At 51.2% G+C, this 22,612-nt stretch overlaps 1 protein-coding gene across 4 annotated transcripts in view; it reads right to left on the bottom strand.

The window, feature by feature from the left end:
• Positions 1-22,612, bottom strand: part of KCNT1 (potassium sodium-activated channel subfamily T member 1) — a 75,470-nt gene that overhangs the window by 39,828 nt on the left and 13,030 nt on the right. The gene's annotated exons all lie outside the window — the stretch shown is intronic.

Raw genomic sequence — 22,612 nt, 5'->3', positions numbered from 1 at the left:
GCTTTGGCTCCCTCAGCCATGCAGCAGCAGAGCTCTGTCCCCTCCTAAATGCTGGGAGCCAGCAGAGAGGAGCTCCTGCTGCTCCCTCAGAGGGGCCAGCAGGGCTCAGTTCCTGCTCACCTGGCCAGGCAGGTGCATGTCACCTGGCCCAGGCTGACTCACCTTTCCCTCTGCAGGTGACAGCAAAAGCTGCTGCTCCTTCAGCACTCCTGGCATCCATTTCTCAAGATCTCCGGCAGAAAAGGGAATTCACGGTGGCCAGGGGAGAGCTGAGCTGCAGAGAACACCTGAGTGCACAGGTGGGGTTGCAAAGGAGTGCAGGGAAAGGGTCCTGTGTCCTTCCCTCTTTGGGGAATGCCACCAGCCCAGAGCTGCTCCTGCTGTGTTTGCTGGCAGCCAGGAACAAAAAACATCCTGAAGGTGCCACAGCCTGGCTGGGGCCCAGGGCTCAGCACCACGGACAGCAGCGTCACCACAGCACCATCAGTGCCACCACAGCACCATCAGTGTCACCACAGCACCATCAATGCCACCACAGCACCAGCAGTGTCACCACAGCACCATCAGTGCCACCACAGCACCATCAGTGTCACCACAGCACCATCAATGCCACCACAGCACCAGCAGTGTCACCACAGCACCAGCAGTGTCACCACAGCACCAGCAGTGTCACCCCAACGTGCCAACCCCACCCCAGGTGCTGTCAACACATCACAGGGCTGCCCAGACCCACTGCAGGGCAGTGCTGCCCCTCTGCAGGCTGGAAATAAAGAATGAATTCACCGATGGTCACCACGTCAAGGTCTAAACAATGTGAATAATCAGGCGCCCCCACAGGATTTCTTTAAATGTTGTTGTACAAAAAGTCAGTGCGTTGACTGGAAGGGTCTTACCAAAGCCTGGGACCTGCAGCTGTGAGAGGGCTGGGAGGGCAGGGCAGGAGCTGCCCTGGATGGCAGTTCTGGGATCCAATACTTTCCTTCCAGAATGAAATGCTGACAATTCCCTTTGGCTCAGCTCCATGCCCTAACCACACCTTCCACCCCCTGCCAGGCTGTCAGAGCACCCAGAATCACCACCCTGTGCCAAATGCTGGGAACAAAAGGCCAAAAGGGCAGTCCTTTGCTTCCTCCCTGTGCCAGGAGCTGCTCTGCCCTCTGCTCTCCCCCAGCATCAGTGCCCAGCCACCACTCACCCCATGGCACAAAGGCAGTCCCCAAAGTCCCCATTTCCTGTTAACCAAATCCTGGTTTCCCTGCTCACAGCGTTATTTCTCAATGGGATTTCACCACCCGTACTTTGTTTCTGCATTTTGAAATGGAAAATGGATAAAAACCCGCAGCCCTTTTCTTAATGTGCCAGCTTTCAGCACACATTTAATTTCTTGTTTTGCCTCAAAATGATTCATTAGCTCAATACATTAATTTTCCACCCAAGTCATTCCTTTCTGCTTCATGGTTTGATTCAGGCTCTTCAACTTATTTTTCCACATCTCTTTACTTGGGGGTGTTGTCCTCAAACACCAAATAAAATCTGTTATGGCCAAATATAATCTGTCAGCCCTCTGGGTTGGTGTGCCCTGATAAATCCTCCTGGACCACAGAGCCACTGGGATGGGGCAATCAGGTGTCTCTTTTTGGATGAATTCTACATTCCATTGTATTCCTAATTGCAGAAGAACATTAATTTTAGGCTTGAGATTAGATGTGAAAAGGGGCTTAGGCTTAAGTTATTCATCTCAGCACTAATGCCCTCACACAGCAGCAGGAACAGGAGAGGGATTAGGGAAAGACCTGGGGAATTTTAACAGAACATGTAAACCGTCCTGCCATTCTTGTGCTGTGCAGAAGGTGACAAAAAGCACAAAGAGCCCCGTGAGAAACTCAGATCCTGCCCACAGAAGCCTCTCCGTGGTGTTGCCTTTTCTGTCAAGCACTTAAACACAAACCAAGAGAGGAAAACCAGAGAGAGGGGAATGATCTGATCCCAGGTCACCAGAAACTGCACCCAGGGCTGTGGGTCAGAGCAAATGTTCCCTTCTGGGGAGAGGAGAGGTGGCCAACGCTGAGCAGAACCTCTGAGAGCCTGCATGATCCTCCAGGGCAACTTGGGGCGCCCAGCCCTGCCAGAGCAGCTCCTGTGCTGTGCTTCCACCAGCAAACTCCTCTCCCAGCAGTGCAGGGCGTTCCCCAGTCCACCTGCAGACCCAGAGCCCAGCAGCCTCTGCCCTCCCAGCCCCAGCAGAGCACAGGGAGCAGGGCTGAGGCAGGAGCTGAGCCAAGGCAGCCCCGTGCACACCCAGAGCGCTGCCCCTGGCAGGGAACAGCCTGTTCCTAGAAAGAGCCGTGCTGTCACCTGAGCCAGCCCTGCAGGGACACATCCCCTGTGCCTCTGCCCCGGGGACACCGCAGCCAGCTCCAGCGGAGCTCCTTGTTTGAGCAGCGCCTCCTCCCAGGGAGGGGGCAAAACCAACCAAACACAACCTTGGCAACATCAAAGCCCCAGTCAGAATTCCTCAGGTCCAGCAGCACCTCCCGGGCCAGCTGAATGCCAACCATCTGAGTGCAAGCCAGGAAATGCATGTTTAATTTTAGTTTGAGAGCCCATTACAAAGTGCTGATTTCTCATTTCGGCATCTCCAGGATGCAGAGACCACTGCTGTGCCGGGGGCTGGAGACATGGCTGGGAATTGCTGAGCAGCAGTTGCAGGGGTAATAATATTTCAGAAAAATAAGATTAAGAAAGAAGCAGATTCTTCATTGCTCTTAATTGAATCCACAGCAACTGCGCTGTTAAATATTCTCCCTTTTATCCAGGCTGCTTTCTGTCCTGGCTGCCAAAACTCCCTTTACTCACATATCCAACTTATTAATAATAAAGCATCACCCTGTCCATTAGAAGCAGTTGATGATACAGGAAGGGGTTGAGTTTTTCCCATTTTCTGGCAAACAAACCTGCTCTGCTGAGACACAGCCCAAGGGGGTTACCTTGCAGGACCTCTTCAGGGAAAGCCAGGTTAATGTATTTTAAAATCGTGAAAGGAATCAGCTCTGCAAAGATCATTCCAAACCCACAAGGAGTAACCTGGGTGGGAAAACACACTTTGGAAGAAGAGCTTGTGCTCACAAGCAGTCAGAAGCTCACAGGAGACGTTGCCAGAGCTGCTGCTCTAAGGAAGGGCTGTGTTCATACAAATAAAGTGTAAACTGCAGGACCCCGAGCTGAAAAGCCATTAATGCTCATTGTTATCCCCCCAGGAACCCCTGGACACACTTGGCAAGCAGCTCTAGGAAAATCACCTTTCCCTGCATGGCCCCTCTGTGTTGTGCAGAGCAAGCCTGACCTCCCTTTATTTAATAACACCGAGGGAAAACAAGATCCCACGTAATTTATGACTGCCACAAACACCTCCTGTATCTCAAGACCCCAACAAATGTCACAGCATGACATTATCAGCTCAATAAACTTCAGAGGGCCACTAATGCTCAGATAAATGCACAAAGCTGCCTGGCACAGCCTCTTGCTGGGGTGTTTTTCACAGAGTGCACACGCACCAGCTCTGCCCCTGAGCCCCAGGGAATGCCCTACGTTGTCACCAGGCACCCTGCAAAATTGCTTTGCAAAAGCTGCCAAGGTCTGGAGGTTGCCAAGGCTCAGGCAGAGCCCTGCAAAAACCACCCCCCATCCCACCAAGATCCTGCAGCCAAGGCACAGAAAACACCACTGAAACATCCCTCTGCAGCACAACTGCCTGGGAATGTCCACGCTTCTGAGGAAATCCAAAGATTTGATTTATTTTCTCTATTCACTAATCGTTCCCTTTCCCAATGGGAAGTTAAAATCACAGATAAAGGAGCTTCTGCTTCCTCACCAGAATGTTTTTTTTTTTTCCTCTTGACATTTGTCTCAGTGAAAATAGTAAATTTGCCAGAAAGGAAAAAAAAAGAAAAATAAAATATGAAATGCTGGTGCTTCGTGCTCTTTCTCTGTGCAGAACTTGGCCTTTCCATGCCTGGCAGTGCCAGAGCTGCTCCCACACACACATGGGGTGCCTGGACACCCCCAGAGCCCTCTGGGCCAGCCAGGATCCCCCCAGCTGCTCCCCCAACAGCACACCCTGCTCAAGAGTGCCCCAAGGAACTCTTTTCCCAACAAAACAAATCCTTCTGCCAGGAATTCTGACTTCCACCAGCTCCTGGAATTACAGTTGGGGAGAGAGTTGAACCCAAGGAGCTCCAGCTCCTTTCACAGTCAGACAGACAATACCAATGCATTGATTAACTCAGATTGGAGATATTACAATGTACAGCAGATGCCTGGGAAGGGATTTATGCAGATATTTTCCTAAAAGTGCTTTTAGGAAATACTTTTACCTATTGATCCCGAGTCAATTATAAAACTTCTCTCCATTTTCTTTCCATTAGCCTGGAGAGGAAGGGCCCTGGCATGGGAGCAGGAGCTCAGCACTGCAGGGCTCTGCCAGGGATGAAATTTCAAATTCACAGGGGATCAAATCCCTCCTGAGGGGCTGCAGAAAGCCGGGGTGGAGGGGGACTCCTACCTGCCAGTGCCAGGAGGGGCATCCAGGTGAGCTGGGGCTGATCCCATGGGACAGACACGGATCTGTGGGGCATCCAGGTGAGCTGGGGCTGCTCTGGGGCTGATCTCCCTGGGACAGACACACATCTGTGGGGCAGGTGCTGCTGGAGCAGGGCAGGGCCAGCCACACTTTGCAATTCAAAGCACTTGCACACCAGTCCTGCCTTGGTCTCCTGTCCCCAGGGTGGTGGGTCCTGCCTTCCCCGCTGCCTGCAGCTGAGTGCCAAAGGCAATGGGAGGATTTCCCAGGATTTTGGCTTGCTCTGAGGCGAATCCATGCAGTAATGGGCTGCGAGCAGCAGGGCAGCACTGAAAGCATCTCAGGGACTCTCCCAGCAGCACTCACAGGCCTTGGTCACTCACTGCCCATTACTGCCACAGCCAAAACAAGCCTCCACTTGCCTGGGCTCCCTGCAGGCTGGAGAGGGCCAGGATGCACCAGGGGGATGTAGAGCAGGACTGAGAAGAGAGGAAAAATGCCCAAAATTCAGTGACTTCACAGGAAGGGGTTATGGCTTCTTTGAGTCTTCCCACTAAGAAACTAATCAATGATTAAAGTAATAATTTCAATGGAATTTCTCCATGCACTACACAGAGAGCACCAAGGATCAGAGGACACTCAGGAGCTGGGAGGATATTCCCAAGCCATGGGGCTTTGAGCAGCTGGAGAGGAAGGGCAGGGGGAATAACACACACCAGGGTCAGAAACACCCACTTGTCACAGACATCTTTCCATGAAAATCCTTTCTTTAGGATTTTTTCCTCCTGAGAAGCTGTGAGGCCTCAGAAACAAAATGTAATCAATGGTTATCTGCTGCTGTGGAATGCAACAGGTGAGTCTGTGATTGGTCTCACGTGGTTGTTTGTAATTAATGGCCAATCACAGCCCAGCTGGCTCAGACTCTCTGTCCGAGCCACAAACTTTTGTTATTCATTCTTTTCTATTCTTAGCTTAGCTTTCTGAGATGAAACCTTTTTCTTCTATTCTTTTAGTACAGTTTTAATGTAATATATATCATAAAATAATAAATCAAGCCTTCTGAAACGTGGAGTCAGATCCTCGTCTCTTCCCTCAACCTGAGACCCCTGTGAACACGGTCACACTCACTCAGCAGGAGCCAGGGCACAGCAAACCCACCCTGAGCCCTGCTCTGCCTTTCTGTCCCCTCCTCCCTGTGCCTTGGCAGGGTTAATGCCTCTCACCACAGGCTCTGACGAGTTCCCTGAGAAGCCATCAGATGGATCTGCACCACGTGGAGCCCTCTAGGACTCCTTTCTGACATTTGTCTTTAAAAAGCAACGCCATTCATATGAAAAGTTGATTAATTCCACTTGTTCTAATGAGGCTCACAAATAAAAGCAGCTATTTCCCCCAGCTCACAGGGGAGATAATGGTCCTTACCCTTCTCACACAGCCCTGCACTTCCAGGGGTGAGAAGCTCTGTACCCAGCACTAAGTGTTATTATTAAACCGTCATTAAAAGCATTTCAGGAAAAGTTCACAAGCTGCAGGGATTTCTGTCATCACAGCATCTGGCTGGGGCAGCGCTTGGGCTGAGTGCTGCTGCCAAAATCCCAAATTCCCTCTCTTCATTCCGGAGTGCCAGCCCAGGTTTGGAGGGGACTCACGTCCAGAGGTCTCTGTGGGATCAGCTCCCACCACGGCGGGCCTGGGGGGCTGCTCCATCCCCTCTGCCCTTCTGGGGGGTCCTTGGCATCCTGACAAAGCAAACAAACCCACCAGGAGAGAGCCTGGAGCCGGGGAACACTGATATTCACTGACACCATCACACACCCACAGAAACCTCTGGCCGAGTGGGACCACTGTCACAGAGATCTTTTATGGAAAATCCTTTCTTTAGGATTTTCATTCCTGAGAAGCTAAGAAGCCTCAAGAACAAAATGTAAGCAATGGTTATCTGCTGCTGTGGGATGCAACAGGTGGGTCTGTGATTGGTCTCATGTGGTTGTTTCTAATTGATGGCCAATCACAGCCCAGCTGGCTCAGACTCTGTGTCCGACCCACAAGGTTTTGTCATCATTCCTTCTTTTTCTATTCTTAGCTCGCCTTCTGATGAAATCCTTTCTTCTATTCTTTTAGTATAGTTTTAATATAATATATATCATAAAATAATAAATCAAGCCTTCTGAAACATGGAGTCAGATCCTCGTCTCTTCCCTCAGACCCCTGTGAACACGGTCACAGGACCACCAGGAAGATTTGCATGGCACAGGCAGAATTCACTGCCTGTGTTTTATTCCCTCACTTTCCCCATTTAGCCTTGGCAGCTGAACCAGGCAGCAGCTCCTGCATCACCCAGCAGCTCCTCAGCAGAGTTTGGGAGAGTTCTGCAATAAACTGGAGCAATGGAGTTCTGGGGAAGGAGGAACAGCTTGGAAAGCATTGATGAGAGTGTATTTAGCAGCTGCAAGAGAGCTGGAAACAGAAGGAAGCCTTTGAAGAGCTGGGCTGATGGAGAGAGATGGAAAAATTATGTAAAGTAAGAAAACACATCCAGAGCTTGCAGCAGGCTGTGAGCCCAGAGGGGGACGGGCTGGTACCAGAAGAGCCTTTGATTTCTCTCCTCTTGCCAGTGCACCCTGCATTAACACTGCAACTATTAACAACTTCCAAATGTTAGGGTTCAGAGGAGAGGACCCAGGGCTCCAGAAAGTGCCCAGTAACAGGAGCAGTGCCCTGAAATCTCCCACCCACCCAGAGCCAGAGGGCTGCTCCACTGCTCAGCTGTGCCCTGCTGGCTGCAGATGGATGGGGGGGATTCCCAAACTGAGCCCCTCTTTTGGGCTGGATGGGATTCCCAAAGTGAGCCCCTCTTTTGGGCTGGAGGGGGGGATTCCCAAAGTGAGCCCCTCTTTTGGGCTGGGGGGGGATTCCCAAAGTGAGCCCCTCTTTTGGGCTGGAGGGGAGCAGGGAGGGCAGCTCCCCTTGCCCAGGAGCTGGATGAGCCCTTATGTAACTGCTGAATCCCAGAACTGTCATCACTGCAGCCTTTGCAAAGCCGTTTTTACCTCTCTGAGTGTGGCTCATCAGCGACACAGGAAAGCTGCAAACCCAGCGTGGCAACTCGGGATGCTTAGCAGGGAGAGGGAGAAATGGAGCACGCCCGAGCAGCTGCTGAGCAAACCTCCCTACAAAGCCACAGCTCCCACTCCTGGGTGCGTTTGACAGGCTCACAAGCAGAGCAGTGAGACCCTGAAGCGTTTCAGTGACTCCCAATCCCCTCCTGCTCCTTCCCAAAGCCGCTGGCAGGTTAAAATGGCCGGAGGAAAAAGGGAAGGTGAGTGTGTACCTGTCGCAGCTGCTCAAGCCAGCGAGGAAATTAAAAGCCCTCGGGTAAAATCTAAATATACATCTGCAAGGGAAGCATGAGACGTCTCCAGGCAGAGCACAGTAATGAGGCACGGCCGAGTCACTTTTCCAGGTGAGTACAGAACGGGGTCACTCTCTGCTGCCCGAGGTTTAATGGGAGCAGCACCGAGTGCTCCAGGCAGGGCTGGGCAGCAACGAGTCAGCCCCGAGAGGAGCAGGGCAGGGAGGGAGGCAACGATGAGCTGGGGGGATGCAGGGCAGCACCCAAACCTGGCTGGGAGGAGCTGAGGAGATGCAGGGCAGCACCCAAACCTTGCCAGGAGAAGCAGAGGTGGCAGGCAGCACCCAAACCCCTCCGGGAGGAGCTGGGGGGCTCCAGGCTCCCCCAAGCCCAAAGCTCCCCCTCTCCCCTGCCAGCAGCTGCTGCTCGCTGCCTCCCAGCAGGGATGATCTTTGCACCATAAATGTTTATGGCTTTAAGCATCTGTGCAGCACTTTCCCACCGGGAGTCTGAAAACACCTTGGAGATGGCCCTGGGTACCACAGGAGGAGCAGGGCAGGAGAGGCAGAAAATCCACCTGGTGTGGCAGAATTACCGTGGCAATTCCTCCAGCCTCTGCCAAGCCTGAGTCCCACGGGTGCCTTCGAGGCCAGGATCCCCCTTGGTGTCTCCTTCTGCAGGGGCTGAGGCAGCACCTGGGACAGACAGGAGCGCTCTGGGCACCCCCAGTGACCAGGGCAGGGCAGGCAGCAGCCACAGCCCCTTCCCATCCCACCCAGCACCTGGGACACCCCAGCTTCTCCCAGGGGATGTGACGGGCAGCCAGAGCTGCAGAGGCTCCTCGTGGCACCTCTCACGATCCCCTCTGGCATTTGGTTTCGTGCCCAGCAGCAAAGCGCCCGGGGGAGCCGGGGATGGAGCCGGCACCGCGGCATTCCCTGCTGCTGCAAAACAGCCCGGGCCGCCTGGCAGAGCTCAGCAGGAAGCGATTTCACAGGGACTTTCAAAATGCCAGAGTGATTCCCACTCTGCAGTTTTAAAGGACTCCAAGCTCTTTTTTTTTTTTTTTTTTTTTTTGCATGATGTTCTTTGCTTTTAAAGTATTGGAATTGCAATGCGATGCAGAGCAGTGTCTGCCTATTGAACGGTGCTAAGGGTTTCTGCTGAGAAACGTGGAGAATTTTAGCGTCTAAAAACTTCCACAAAACTTCTAAAAAAAAATCCAAGAAAAATGATTGACATTCAAAGAAGAAATGTTGGCTTTGGGGCTCTCCATCAGCACTGCCAATTATGTCTCATGGTAATGACATTTTCTTCCCTCCCCGGGGTCGCTGGATGATGCCAGGTACCATTTCCCATACAGTTTTTCATTTCTCTCAGCATTCTTTTTGTGATGCATTATATAAGACAGAGAAAATGGCAAGTCCCCCTAAAGAGGAATTCACAGTGTGCTGCAGAAATGAGGCATGAACTCCATGGAGTCTGTGACAGCCTCATCAGGCTGTGTGGGCAGGACGAGAACAGGGGGCTGTGCCAGACCATTGATCTCCAAGAACGTTTCTTATTTTAACTTCAATGAGGAAAGATTTGCTTACCCATCAACATCCTGCTGTAGCTGGGGGTTCTGCTGTGAGCCAGGAGCCCCTGCAGCCAGGTGAAGTGCTCAGAGAGTCACCTGCAGCCAGGGGAAGGGCTCAGAGTCACCTGCAGCCAGGGGATGGGCTCAGAGTCACCTGCAGCCAGGGGATGTGCCAGAGTCACCTGCAGCCAGGTGAGTGCAATGCCCAAGTCACACAGGTGCTGTCCTGGAGGTGACAATAACCATCTCTCTTTTCTCATCCAGCCAAAAGCAGGGGTCAGCCCCGAGGCATAAAAAGGAAAAGGCAAGGATGTGTGAAACTGCACCCCTGTTGTGAAGTTTTGCACAAAAACCCCTGGAATTGCCCCCAGAGCTGCCTCACACATGTCAGAGCTGCCTGCCCAGCCAGGGCAGGAGCCAAAGGTGAACTAAAGGCACAAAAGGTGGTGGATAATTTTAAATTATCCACCACCACTGCCCTTATCTGCCCATCAGCTTTTGGTTCAACTGCCATGACCAAATCCTCTGCTGGAAAGGGAACATCCACTCCAGGAGCTGGTGTGACAGCAAATGCTGCTTCACAGATCTTGGCTGCCTCCAACATTTACAGTAAAAAGAACAGCAAAAAAAAAATACCTTGGCCTGTTCTCATCTCTCATATAAAGACACAAAAATGAAAAAGAGAAGGCTGCAATTTTTTTTACAGTGTCTCCTTAAAGACTGAACTGCAAACATCATCCTCTCCATTTATACCCATCCTGGCCAGGCAGAGGGGTTTAGGAGGAAGGATGGTTTAACAAACAGACATTTATAACAAGTGCCAGAGCTTGCAGCTTCATCATCTGGAAAAGAGTTGATTAAAGCAAGTGAGAAACTCCCTGATCACTAAAAGTGTCTAATGGAATTAAAATTGAATTATATCATGATTAATATCTTCACCAGCATGTTCAGCTGTACTCCTTTCTCTCCCTAAAATCTGCCTGTGGGAAATGGAGCATAAAAAGGTTAGAGGGGGAAAAAGGCCCTAAAAGTTTGGGTAATTGTTCCAGCTCTCCAAAGTTTCTCAGGAAGAGCAGCCATGAGGTCCCAAAGAGGATCTTGAGGTGAGCACAGGTGAGACTAACCTGTGCTGGAACAGCAGCACTCGCTGCTCTTTGTGAACCCTCCTCCTTTGAAAGGGAACAGAAATTCCAGCAGCACACCCAGACACAGCCCTGGCAAAGGGCACAGGACTCACCCAGCCCCTGCTCTCAGCCTCACAATTCCCTGCTGCAGAGAGGAGCATCCCCTCTATGCCTCCTGCTAAAATCCAATCCTCACTCACTTCCCTCACTCCCAGGGCTCTGAGGCCCAAGCTCTGCTGTTTGTCAGAGGTTTTTGGTTTTTTTTTTTTAATTCTCCCCATCAGGAAGGAGTTCAGCCCTTGTGCATGCGCAGTGAGGTCGGCACAGGTCTGCAAGCAGAGACATTTGTGCTGCTGAACCCTGGAAGGCTGAACATTGCTGAGGCACAGAGCACAGCATCCACCACTAAAACCATTTACAAGTTCTTAGCACGAAAGAAATATTTCCCATTAGAGGCCTAACAAGAGCTGCCCAGAAAATTGTTTTTCCTCTCAATTTTCACACAATAGCTGCTGGCAATAAATCTCCCCATCAGCACTGGGCAGTTCTAAGTGCAGTTACTGTGTGGGAAGAGTCCAAACAAAGTGACAATACCGAGCTTTAAAAGCATTTTGGAGGAAGATGAAAAGGAAAAATCTGTTAAACTACAGCTCTGGAAGAGGCTGAGGAGCTGTAATGGCTTTTGTGTCACCATCTCACACTCCCAGTGACCCCAGAGAGCAGCAGCTCCTGCAGCAGAGCCTCCAGCTCATGGCAGTCCCTGAACAGCAGCTCTGAGATGACAGCTTGAGACATCTCCACTCTGGAAAGAGACTGTAAAATGTTCTTCCACACAGAAAAACCTCATGGTGCTGATTTACTGACCTGGAACTGATGGGTCTTGAGAGGTTTGAGAGAAGCAGGGATGGCAGGCTGGGTAGGGAACACAAACCTCCCCTTCCTGGTGTGCTGGCTCCTGAGCGAGCACATTGCTGCACACGTGTGTGTGAGCACCTCGGGACAGGGCTGTCCCTGTGCCAAGGAGCTGGAGCTGCTCCAGGTGAGCAGAAAGTCCAATCCCAAACCATCTGAAGTGGGAACTGAACGTCAGAGGAGGCCTCGACTCTCAGCAGCGTGAGTGTGATTGCACCAAACTGCAATGAAGGAAATCCATCTCCAAAATCCAACTTCAAGAACACTAACTGAACAGCTTCCTCCAGTAAATGCCTTCCCAGAGCCCAGCTGCAACTTGTTGCTGAGAAATATGGGCAGCACCTAATCCCCACTTCTGTTCTTGAGCAAACACCGTGACTGTGCATTAGAAACACCAAACTAAATTAACACGAGTGTCCATGCCAATTATTCCAATTAAACTCTCTTCTAAGAGCCAATTACCACCCATTTGATTAAATGAGAAAATTTTCAAACAATACTCCCATATGGAGCTCTCAGCCCAGATACAATTATGCACTTCACACACTGGTACTGGACACTGGGCAAACGAGTTTCTCTGGATCTCTGCAATGCCACCACAAGCACATTTGTCTGAGAGGAGTTTTAGGCAGTGTTTTAGCTCTGAAAAGCTGTATTTAGCACCCATCTGCAGCACCCTTTTCTGTTTGAACTGCTTTTTGCTCACCTGCAAAGCAACACGGTGCCTCAGTGAAAAGGGCACTCTCAAATCAAACAGCTCAGGGCAGTGATTGAGGCGCTCAGAGCAGGGCAGAGCGGCTCAGGCACACGGAGTGCTGTGAGCTGGAGCAGGATTCCCACTGCTCCAAGAGCTCACGCTCCCCAGGCTCCGCGCTGGGAAAACGCCCACTTTTGGCAAAGCCCTGCCTCGCTCCGTAAACATTTCCCTGGGGGATTTTTTTTTCTTTTTTTTTTTTTTTTTGCTGCTTTCTGACAGGATAACACATTTCTCAGCAGTGTCACTCCTGCCCACAGGATGGCAAGGTCTCAAGCTGACATTTGCTGAACATCTTCACCACCTGCTCCCCAGAAACATTGCTCTCTCCTAGACAGAGGAGACCTTTTCCCTGACAGCTGCTGCCACCAGGGAGGTGACACAAACCTGCATGGAGCCACCGGGGAGGTGACACGTACCTGCATGGAGCCACCAAGCTCCAGCTGCTCCTGAACCCCAGCTTGTGCTGGAGCCACAGGGCACTGCCCCATGGCCGAGGCTCACACAGGGCTGGGAGCAGCGTGTGGGGCTTTTGCAAAATCCATTTCTGCAGCCAGAAACTCTTTGCAGCAAAGCTCCAGGAAAGAAACGACTTTGCTAACAGTCACACACGGGGAATGAGGCACGCACAGCAGCTCCGTGGCTCTGCCCACGGCCCAGAGAGGAGAGCTCCCCGCCTGGAGGGAGATGCTAAATTTGCAGAGCCGCACTCGGCTGCTCTGGAGGCTGCGTGGGCTGCAGGAAGCGCGGCAGAGCCGCCGAATCCAAACACAGCCGCAGCTTCCTGCAGCCTCCCCGGTGCTCCGGGATGGGGAAACACCAGCCCGACAGGAACGGGAATGGGAACAGGAATGGGGTGGGGAAACACCAGCCCTAAGGGAATGGGAATGAGAATGGGAATGAGCTGGGGAAACAACAACCTGACAGGAATGGGAATGGGAACAAGAACAGGAATGAGCTGGGGAAACACCAGCCCAAAGGTCCAGGAATGGGAATGGGAATGAGAATGGGAACAGGCTGGGGAAACACCAGCCCGATGGGAACGGAAATGGGAATGGGAAAGAGCTGGGGAAACACCAGTCTGATGGTCCAGGAATGGGAAGGGGAACAGGACTCATTCCCAGTCTGACAGGAATGGGAATGAGCTGGGAAAACACCAGTCTGATGGGAATGGGAATGAGAACGGGAATGAGCTCAGGAAATACCAACCCAACAGTCACGGAATGCGAATGGGAACGAGCTGGGGAAACACCTGCCCGCTGGTCTGGGAATGGGAATGAGTGGGAAACCTCCCCTGGGGGCCACAGGCAGCAGAGTGCAGAGTAGGGGATCACCACCCGAAGAAATCCACACCCAAACACCACCAGCCCCTGCAGATCCCAGTCATGGTCACTCACACAGGGTGGGCTTGCGGTTGGCCTCGCCTCAAAGTGAAGCTTTTTTGAGAATCCTGCTGTTGAAGCAGAGGCTGAGAGCACACAGCAGCCGTGTCCATCCCCAGCGGTGCAGGAGAGGGACAAAGCCCATCCTGGAGAGAGGAACTCGTCACAGCCCTCTGCAGAGCAGGACCAGGTCTGAGGGAGCCATGGCACCTGCAGATCCATCCACGTCTAACTCCAAGAGTTTGGGACGTGCAGAGAGGAGGATGGCAGCACATCCCTCAGGACCCTCCCTGGGTGATGGATCCCAGTTCCCAGCCTCGGCAGAGTGGCCGTGGGTGGCTGCACAGACAGGAGATGGGGACAGACCCATTCCTCACTCCCCTAGACCCCACAGACAGCGTACCCAGCACCTCAGGGACAAACACCCCACAGCAGCCAGCTTTATGTCAAGCTACAACCAAAAGCTCAAAGACAGGTGACAACAGAGGGCCCTGGAGAGAACAAGAAATGCCATTTTCGCCGGGTTTGTGGAGCTGGACGGCAGCGATGTGTGCGCCGGCCTCCAGAGGGCCCCTCCGCAGTGAGATGGCAGAGCAGCAGCAAAAACCATCGTGACAAAGGAACCGGTGACAGCAGCGACATCAAATCCTGCCCAGCAAAGCACAGGCAGCGGGGCAGAGAGAGGGACAGACAGACAGCCCCAGGGCCAGGGCAGAGATGTCACACCAGGGACAGTTTGTGTGTGACATGGACACCCCAAGGCACAGCAGGGGCGGCGCAGAGCACAGGGGACACCTGGCCCTGCTCCATCCCTCCGTGTGACACCCAGACCCGGCCAGGGACACAAACCCCGCTCTGGGTGGCAGGAGGCTCCTGAAGGAAGAGTCCTGGCCCTGCTCCTCCCCCAGTGCCAGGAGCTCCAGCTCCAGCCCAGCAGAGTGTGCCACACAACAAGGGCACAGCGGCACAGTGACACGGGACAGCCCAGCTCCATGGAGAAAACCAGGATATTTCTGCACCACCACAGGTACAAACCCACTCCTCACCATTCCTTAGCTCACATCAGGCAAGATTTTCGTTCATCCAAAGAGCAGCACCACGAAGGAAAGGTGTGATTGAAGCTCCCCGCTTCACTGAGGGACGCCTGGCTGTGTCCCCACACTTCAGTCAGTCACCTCCCCCGGTAATTCACGGTTAATTCACGGCTCTTTCACTCCACGTTATCCTGCTGACCTCACTGGATGGCAGGGCAGCGTGTGCTGCTCTCCCTCCCCACATCCCTCCTTCCTTCCTTGCTCCCCACATCCATCCATCCATCCATCCATCCATCCATCCATCCATCCATCCATCCATCCATCCATCCATCCATCCATCCATCCATCCATCCATCCATCCATCCATCCATCCATCCATCCATCCCCCCAGCTCTGAGCCCCCCATGGCCACCTGTCCATGGTGTTCCACACCCCTGCTCTCCCACCCACCTGCTGCAGGCAGGAGCACAGAACACAGCCAGGCCATGGGGATGGCAGAGCACGAGCAGGATGTGTCCCCTCCATGGCTACAGGGACCCTGTTCCATGGGGCAAAACATCACAGGAAAGCACAGGGGAAACACCAGAGCAGAAAATACATCTGGCTGCAGAAACCTTCATCCCCACACTGAGGGCTGGCACCCAGCACGCTGGCACTGACCACAGATGGTTCTGGGGGTGTCCCAACCCCGAGGTGTTGTGCACATCCACAAACTCTGCTCCCCACCTTCCTCTCACAAAACACCATTTCTAGGGCCAGCAAACAGCTCCAGGCTGCCTCCTGAAGGGACAGGAGCAGATGGTCTGTCTGGAGCAAGGCAGAAGCAAGACCAAGCAATTGTGGCCCCCGTGCAAGCCAAAGAGGCAAAGCCAGCTCTGAGCTCCTGGAGTTCCTCCAGGAACCACGGACGGCCCTGGCAGGGCACGTCTGCCCCTGCACCACATGGCTGGGGGAGTTTTAGGACAGAAAATAACTCTGAAAACGCTTCCAAGCACTGCTTCACCCACTACTTGCTTTAAAGGACAAGTTTTCTCAGTTTGAGAAGTTTGGAAAATGTTGAACATTGGATTCCTCTAATCTGCTGGCAGCGTGCTGACACCCATGGCATTCCTGTCTCACCAAGGCCCTGCATCTCAACTCTATCGCCACAAACTTCTTCATTATCAATTATTTATTACCTAGAATAATTAAAGGGGAAATGCTGAACCTGCCAGGGGATTTGCAACCCTGAAATCCTCCTTCCAGCCCTCTGGCCGTGCAGGGGAGATCTTAAAACATCAGTGAGGTTGTGGGGACAGAACAGAGAGCAGAGTCAGAGTGGCACCACAGGGACCAGCCTGCTCCAGCAGGCTGCACTTTGATCCTCTCCCTGCAGGAAAACAGCAGCCAGAAATTTGCTAAAATGGCAACAAAAAGCTTCACAAAGAGAGGAAATGAGGTCACGGAGCTGATGAAATTCAATGCTGTTAATTGATACAAAGTGTGATGGAGCAGCAGAATCCAAACTCTGAACTCTCTGGAAGATAATTATTTTTTTTTTAATTGCAGCAATGCAGCAAATTAATGGACTGATAATAGAGGAAAACTCCAGATTTGGGGGCTGGGAGGCTGCACTGCCAGCCCTTGGTGGGCAACCTGCGAGCAGCTGGCAGGAGCCTTGCCCAGAGCCCGTGTGGGCCTCTCTGAGCTGGCAGCCAGGAGCAAGAGCAGGGATTTAATTTGCACATGAACACCTCCACCTCTGCTCTGGATCCGGACAAGTGCCAGCGGAGCAGAGGCAAATGCAGCATGGCAGGGAAATCTGTGCTCGCTGCAGGGCTCCACTGGCAGCAGCTCTCATCTCTCAGTGAGCAGGGCTAGAACAGAAAAGGATTGCTCCTGTCTGTTGGGGGCACTTCTCACCACCAGAGATGTTTGGATTCAAATTCCAGCCTTTTGTTGCTGTCCAAGCCCCTCTGCTGCACAGACCACAATAAAATGAGTGAGATGCCTCACAGGAGCAGGCACAGCAGCACTCACCAACCAAGTTATTCACTCTGCTGGTGATCTCAGGGGCACACAGGGGTCTGAGGGAGAGCAGCTCACACCTGAGCGGGGCTGGCACCACCACAGGGCTGGGACAGAGGGAGAGGAACCTCTGTGTCCCCCGAGAGGGGAATGCCTGAGCTGCCAGGCACTGAGCAGGCTGTGCACAGGAAAAGCAGTGAGCAACACCTTCAGAGCAGCAATAAATTATTTCCCTTGGGAACAAAGGTGCAACTGTGATGAGAGAAGGTGGTGGGAAAACACAGCAGTAAAATTTAATGCATCCTCTGCAATTACAGCTACAGCTGCCAAGTTGTTTCTCGTGCTGTCACCACAGCAGCAGTGACAGCTTTGGGCTCAGCCCGACCTCCCAGCCTCACCTGAAGCTGCACAGCCCTCCTGGGGATTCCTGCAGGCCCAGGGCCTTGCCGTGCTGACAAACAGCAGCGTGGGGTGTGCACATCCCTGGGCTGGAGGCCCTGGGAGATCCCTGCCCAGGTTTCACACCCAGCCTGGATTCTCCCCTGGCTGCCCCTGGAGCTGCCCCTGCCCTTTCCCCGCAGGCTGAGGTGGCACAGGAGCTCCCCTGGCAGGGAGATGCCCCAGGGCCACCCCAGGAGCCACCAGAGAAGCCCCAGCGAGCTCCAGAGCCACGCCAAGACCTCATGGAAGGAGCTTTGTCCCATTTACCATGGCATGAGCCAGGACTCCAGCATCTCTCACACCCCTCTGCACTCTGCCTGCCAGGAAATCTCTCCATTAGGACTCCCTGTGTGTCCTGTACGACTGCTTGAGGGGAGTAAAACAATTCATTTTGCCCAAATGAGTGAGCTCAGCACCAGCCCAGGGGCTGCCCTGGAACGTGCCCACCTCACCAAGCCCCTGCCCCTGCGCCCCCCTTCACTCAGGTACCTTGAAATGCTGATTTCTCTTTCAAACCCATTCCCCCAACAAATAGAAAAAGAAACCAAAGGGAAAGTAAATAAGTGGGAAGAGAAAACCACCCCAGGGAGGGACGGAAATTTGAGCCCACAGTGTTAAATTGCACTAAATAACTGAAAATCAATGTTGTTCTTCCTTTTCCTCAGGGCACAGGCATACACAGCAGCACTCCAGGGACACCTCTGCTCGTTCCACCAGCCTGCTACGTGCACTTTCTTTTATTGCAAGCAAGGGCCCACTGCTGACAGTGAAAACAATATCCCCGGAAAAAAGCAATGGCCATTTTTTAAAATAAAATAATAGTTACAATTACAAGAGAACTGCGTTTCTTCTTTGCTCTATTACTTTCATAATTTTCCTAATACTCCTGCCAATGTCCAGGGGTACCTGCCTTAAGATGAAGAGACAAGAGCACACCAATAGCTGCGAGGAAACATCAATTAAAAAACTCCGAGCAGCACTGCAATTAAGACACAGCACTGGGAATCATCCCTGCAGCCTTTCAGAAACAACTGGAAAAACAAACCTCAATTAAGAATGCTGTCATTAAAAAAAATCTGCAAACACAAGAAAACCCAAATCAATTTCATAAAGCTGCCTCAGGCTTCCAATGCTCCTCATCCTGGTGCGTCCCACCTGGGGCTGGGCTCAGCAATCCACTGGCAGCATCTGCTGGTTTTGCCCCTGTTAAGGGTGAGGAGGTGCCCACACCATGCAGGGCTGGCAGGGGCAAACTCCTGCTTGTGCTGTCACACAGAACTTCCTCGGCAAAGCCTTGACTCAGGGAAACAGCCTAATCTAATTATTTAATTAATTAAACAGCCTAATCTAATTAATAACTGGTTTGGTTTTGCTTTGCCAGGTGGATGGAGCAGAGGAGGAGCAGTTTAATTCTGCTGGACTCACAGGCACTCCATTCCCAAGCTCCTGTCTGGGATCCCAGCACCTTCACAAGGGAAATTTGTTACTTGCTCTGCTCAGGCATCATCACTGAGCTGTCCCTTGAGAGGTTCTGCACCCAGGGATGGTGGGAATAGGTCTAAACACCATTTTTGAGGGAAGGGATATTAGCAATGATATCCATCCTGCTTTACAAGCAAGGGGTCACACTGCTGGGGGATGAAGATCCTCCCCCAGGGGAATTTTGTGGCACACAGGAACCAGAGCTGGATCTCCTGATTCCAGGTACAAACCTTCCCTGGCACAGAGGCTGCAGCCTGAGCAGACTTTGCACTGATTTAAAACATTGGCCATTACCTCACCAGCAGAGAAATAAATGTCTCTAATTTCTGGATACAAACTGGAATTTTCAAATTGGCATCTGCATCTTCCAAATAAAATGAGGAAAATTGGCCATTAAATCAAATAGCAATGAAGTGAGGACTCAGCCACAGAACCTGCCTGGGGAACACAAAACTCCCCAGCTCCATTAATGTAATGATGCATTTTGATGAGGAACTCACTTGGGGCATGTTAAGCGTGAAAACTGCAGGGATAAGATCCTCCAAGGCTGATATTGCAGCACTTCACTTTGCTCATGCCAAGCATAATCTGACCTAAGAGTCAGAGCCACCACTTAGTGACAAATTAGAGACAAAGACCAGATGTCAGATCACAGACAAAGAAGTTGTAAGACTCTAAAAAAACTGAAAGCAGAAACTTAAAAGAATTGGCCCCGGTTGACAAAATCCTCTTTTCTCGGTTATGCAACATCCAAAATATCTTTGATTTGAAATGGGAGACGTTAAAATTTTATAGAGAAGTTGCTGAATTCTTCTGCACAAGCAGCTTTTCCAAACATTCTCATCCATCAAAATTATTTTTTTGCTGATAATTAGCCTCAGAAAAATGCACTTAATCAAAGTGACATCCATTACTTCTCACTCCTGTAAATAGGACTGTGGCTTCTGACGATGATTTTCTGGAAAGTGTTCAGACTATTCAAATTAGGCAACAAATAAGCTCCTAATGAACACTTTTCTGAGATACAGTTTAATTTTACTTGTGGGCTTTTTTTACACATGCCCCAACCCAGCTGTCAGCACTGTCCAAGAAAAGAGAAATGCAGGAGATCAAAAACTGCCACAGCCAGGACAGCAAACATCAAAGGGATGCCACAGCTTGGGGTGTGAAGCAATATTTATCCACCCAGCAGATGTGCTTTCTCAGCTGCCTTTAATCAGCACTTGCAGCATCCCTTCAGAACAGGAGCCTGGGCAGGCCCAGCCCTGGGGATGCTGGGCTGAGCTCCTGATCCCTTCCCCAGCACCCTGGCCTGGCTCTGGGATGCTGAGCTCAGCTTCTGCTCCCTTCCCCAGCATCCCTGGCCCTGCTCCCACACCTCGCTGGCCCACAGGATTCCCATGCCAGGAAGGTGAAAAGGCAGCCAGGCCCCAGCAGGGTTTGTGCCCCCAGTTCTTCACCTTCTCTTTGCCACAGGCTCAACATCTCCAATTCTGCCTTTGCAGAGGCTCTGGATGCTTTCATGGCCACAAAACATCAGTGAGATAAGAAAGGCAGCACTGCCAGGAGCCAGCAGAACAAATCCATTTTTCTCCCAGTACTGGCATTGACAGCACCTTCCAAATGGGGAGGAAATTTCTGAACTGGGCAGGACTAATGCCAGACAACAGAGGCAACTGCAAGGCTCCAAAGAGAACCTTCCCTCCCCAAGGCAGAAATCACCCCCAGGCCCCAGCAGTCAGATTCCTGCCCTGAGAGCGTTTGTGGCCTCTGGGAATTCAGAGCTGAATGACACCTCACCCTGCTCCTCCTGCCTGGCAGAAATGTCAAGCCCAGGATTCAAGCACAGCCGAGCCCAAAGCCTTCCACCCTTCGTGGCAGTGAGCTCTGAAGATAGTGAGATGATCCTGGAAGGAGCACTTGGGCTTGACAACTCTAGATTTGCTTGTCATTAGGCTTTTCTCTCTCTGTCTCACAAATCCATTTTCCTCCCACATTCCCTTCCCAGCCAGCCGTTTCCTATTTGCTTCCTGGCCAATTTATTGCATCCACCACAGGATGTTCAGAGTGTTATTTCATTCTCCTGTCAATCAGTCCACCTGCCAAAGAGCCAGCCCTGCTCAGATTGACTGCGTCCGTCTTTCACATCCCAAAACCAAAAGTAAATTAGGAGCAGCCTCATTTACCCATTCCACCTCACACTCACTGATTAGTTCCTTCTGTTTCAGAGGTTATCTGGACCCACTCTCTCCCCCTGCTGTACCACAGCTCTCTAATTATCTACTTGTTCCAACGAGCTCTCATCTCCTCAAGCTCCAGCATTACCTCATTCCAGGGTTGGTGTCTCTTCAGCATCCCCTGTGATGAGGATGCACTAATTCATCTCCAGCAGGAGCAGTTTTAACTCTCCAGAAGCAGCTAAACCCAGGCTCCCCTTTGGCCTCTCATCCTTTTATTCTATGCTGACCCCAGAAACCTCCTCGCTTCCCGCAGCACACTCATTCCAGGGTAACGCTCAAAATCGGATCTTTGATTCTAAGCATTCCCTTGACAAATAAATGAGATATTCAGCATTATGGGTGCTTTCCTTCAGTGTTACACCTCCAAGCCCAGGGAGCTCTGTTTTACCCCTCCAGGTTCCCTGCAGAGTTTGTGGGGGGATTTTCCTCAGCACATCCCTGCCAGGGCTGCAACAAAGCCCTTCAAAGCACAGCTCTGAGCTGCTTATCATCCACCAGCACAGCAAAGCCAGAAAGTCTTTCTGCTTCTCGTTTTTTTCTTCCTAAATCAGCTCCTGATTCAGTGGGTTTGGAGCAGGCTAATGAACTAGTCATAATTACTCCAGCGAGCTCGGTTCAGCCACAAGGTCCCACTGATATTAATGACTTGGACTGGAATTTGGGCCTAATAACAACATTTCCCAAAGCCCACACTCATCTCAGCTCCCAGGGAAGTCAAGTGGACTCCAGCGAACAGCAAATGTGGGCTCAGATACCTGCATGCCCCCACACAATGAAATTATCAGTGTTTTCCAGATGAAGGGGAAATCAAATAACTCAAGGAAACAGCACAGTGAAACTGAGATATCTTGAGAAACAATGCTAATGAATTCTTGAGAAATGGGGCTAATGAATTAACAAAACAACCCAGAGTATCTCCACATTAAAATTAAAGAGAGATGCTGAATCAGAAAGACTCAAATTTAGAGGAAAATGAAGGTTAAGGGGTGTAACCAGAGAAATACATAAAGAACACAATCTGCTATTGCCATCTTCATATTTCAGATGCTTCCAAATACTTAAATATGAAAACTATTAAATCTTCAAACTTGACCAAATGAGCCATATCACAACCGTTCTGAAAGCCAGACATTTTCTGCAGCAGGAATTTCCTGTTAACTTCTCACTCAGTATCACAAAACTATATTAATGTTTAAGTGTCTGTTAAGGAAATCTGGGCTTTAAAACCTCCAGGATCACAGATTCCTTTTCGAGCCAGACCAATTTTATGCAGCGATAAAAGTTAGGAACACTTAAAGAGAACATTTGTAAAACCCACATTCACAGTCTCAAAGCCAAATTCACTTTTTTTTTTTTTTTTGTGATACTTGTACATATAAAAAAAAGAAATTATCTCTTAAGAGAGACCCACAAAAGATTTGATGCAGGTGTACCAGGCACACAGCAGCTAGTCAAGGACTAACCAGTAATTGAAAGGTTTTCTCCAACAAGAATTACATCTCTCTATGTTTGCATCATGCAATTAATTGGTGGGGAAAGATAAAAATCTGACTCCCCATTAGCACTGGTATTTATGGCATGAGCAGAGTTGAAGGGAAGGTAATTGTTCCTCTTGATTGAACCGCTCTGCCCATGGAATTCTCGTGCCACTCACGGCATTCCCTCTGTTCTCACTCAACCTGGGGATCAATCCCAGCCAGGCAGGAGCAGCAGGCTGGTGCTCAGC

Source organism: Camarhynchus parvulus, chromosome 17 (assembly GCF_901933205.1).
Source record: "Camarhynchus parvulus chromosome 17, STF_HiC, whole genome shotgun sequence".
In the NCBI taxonomy this organism is placed as follows: Eukaryota; Metazoa; Chordata; class Aves; order Passeriformes; family Thraupidae; genus Camarhynchus; species Camarhynchus parvulus.
The sequence above is the reverse complement of the archived record's forward strand: the minus strand, read 5'-3'. Positions and strand labels throughout refer to the sequence as shown.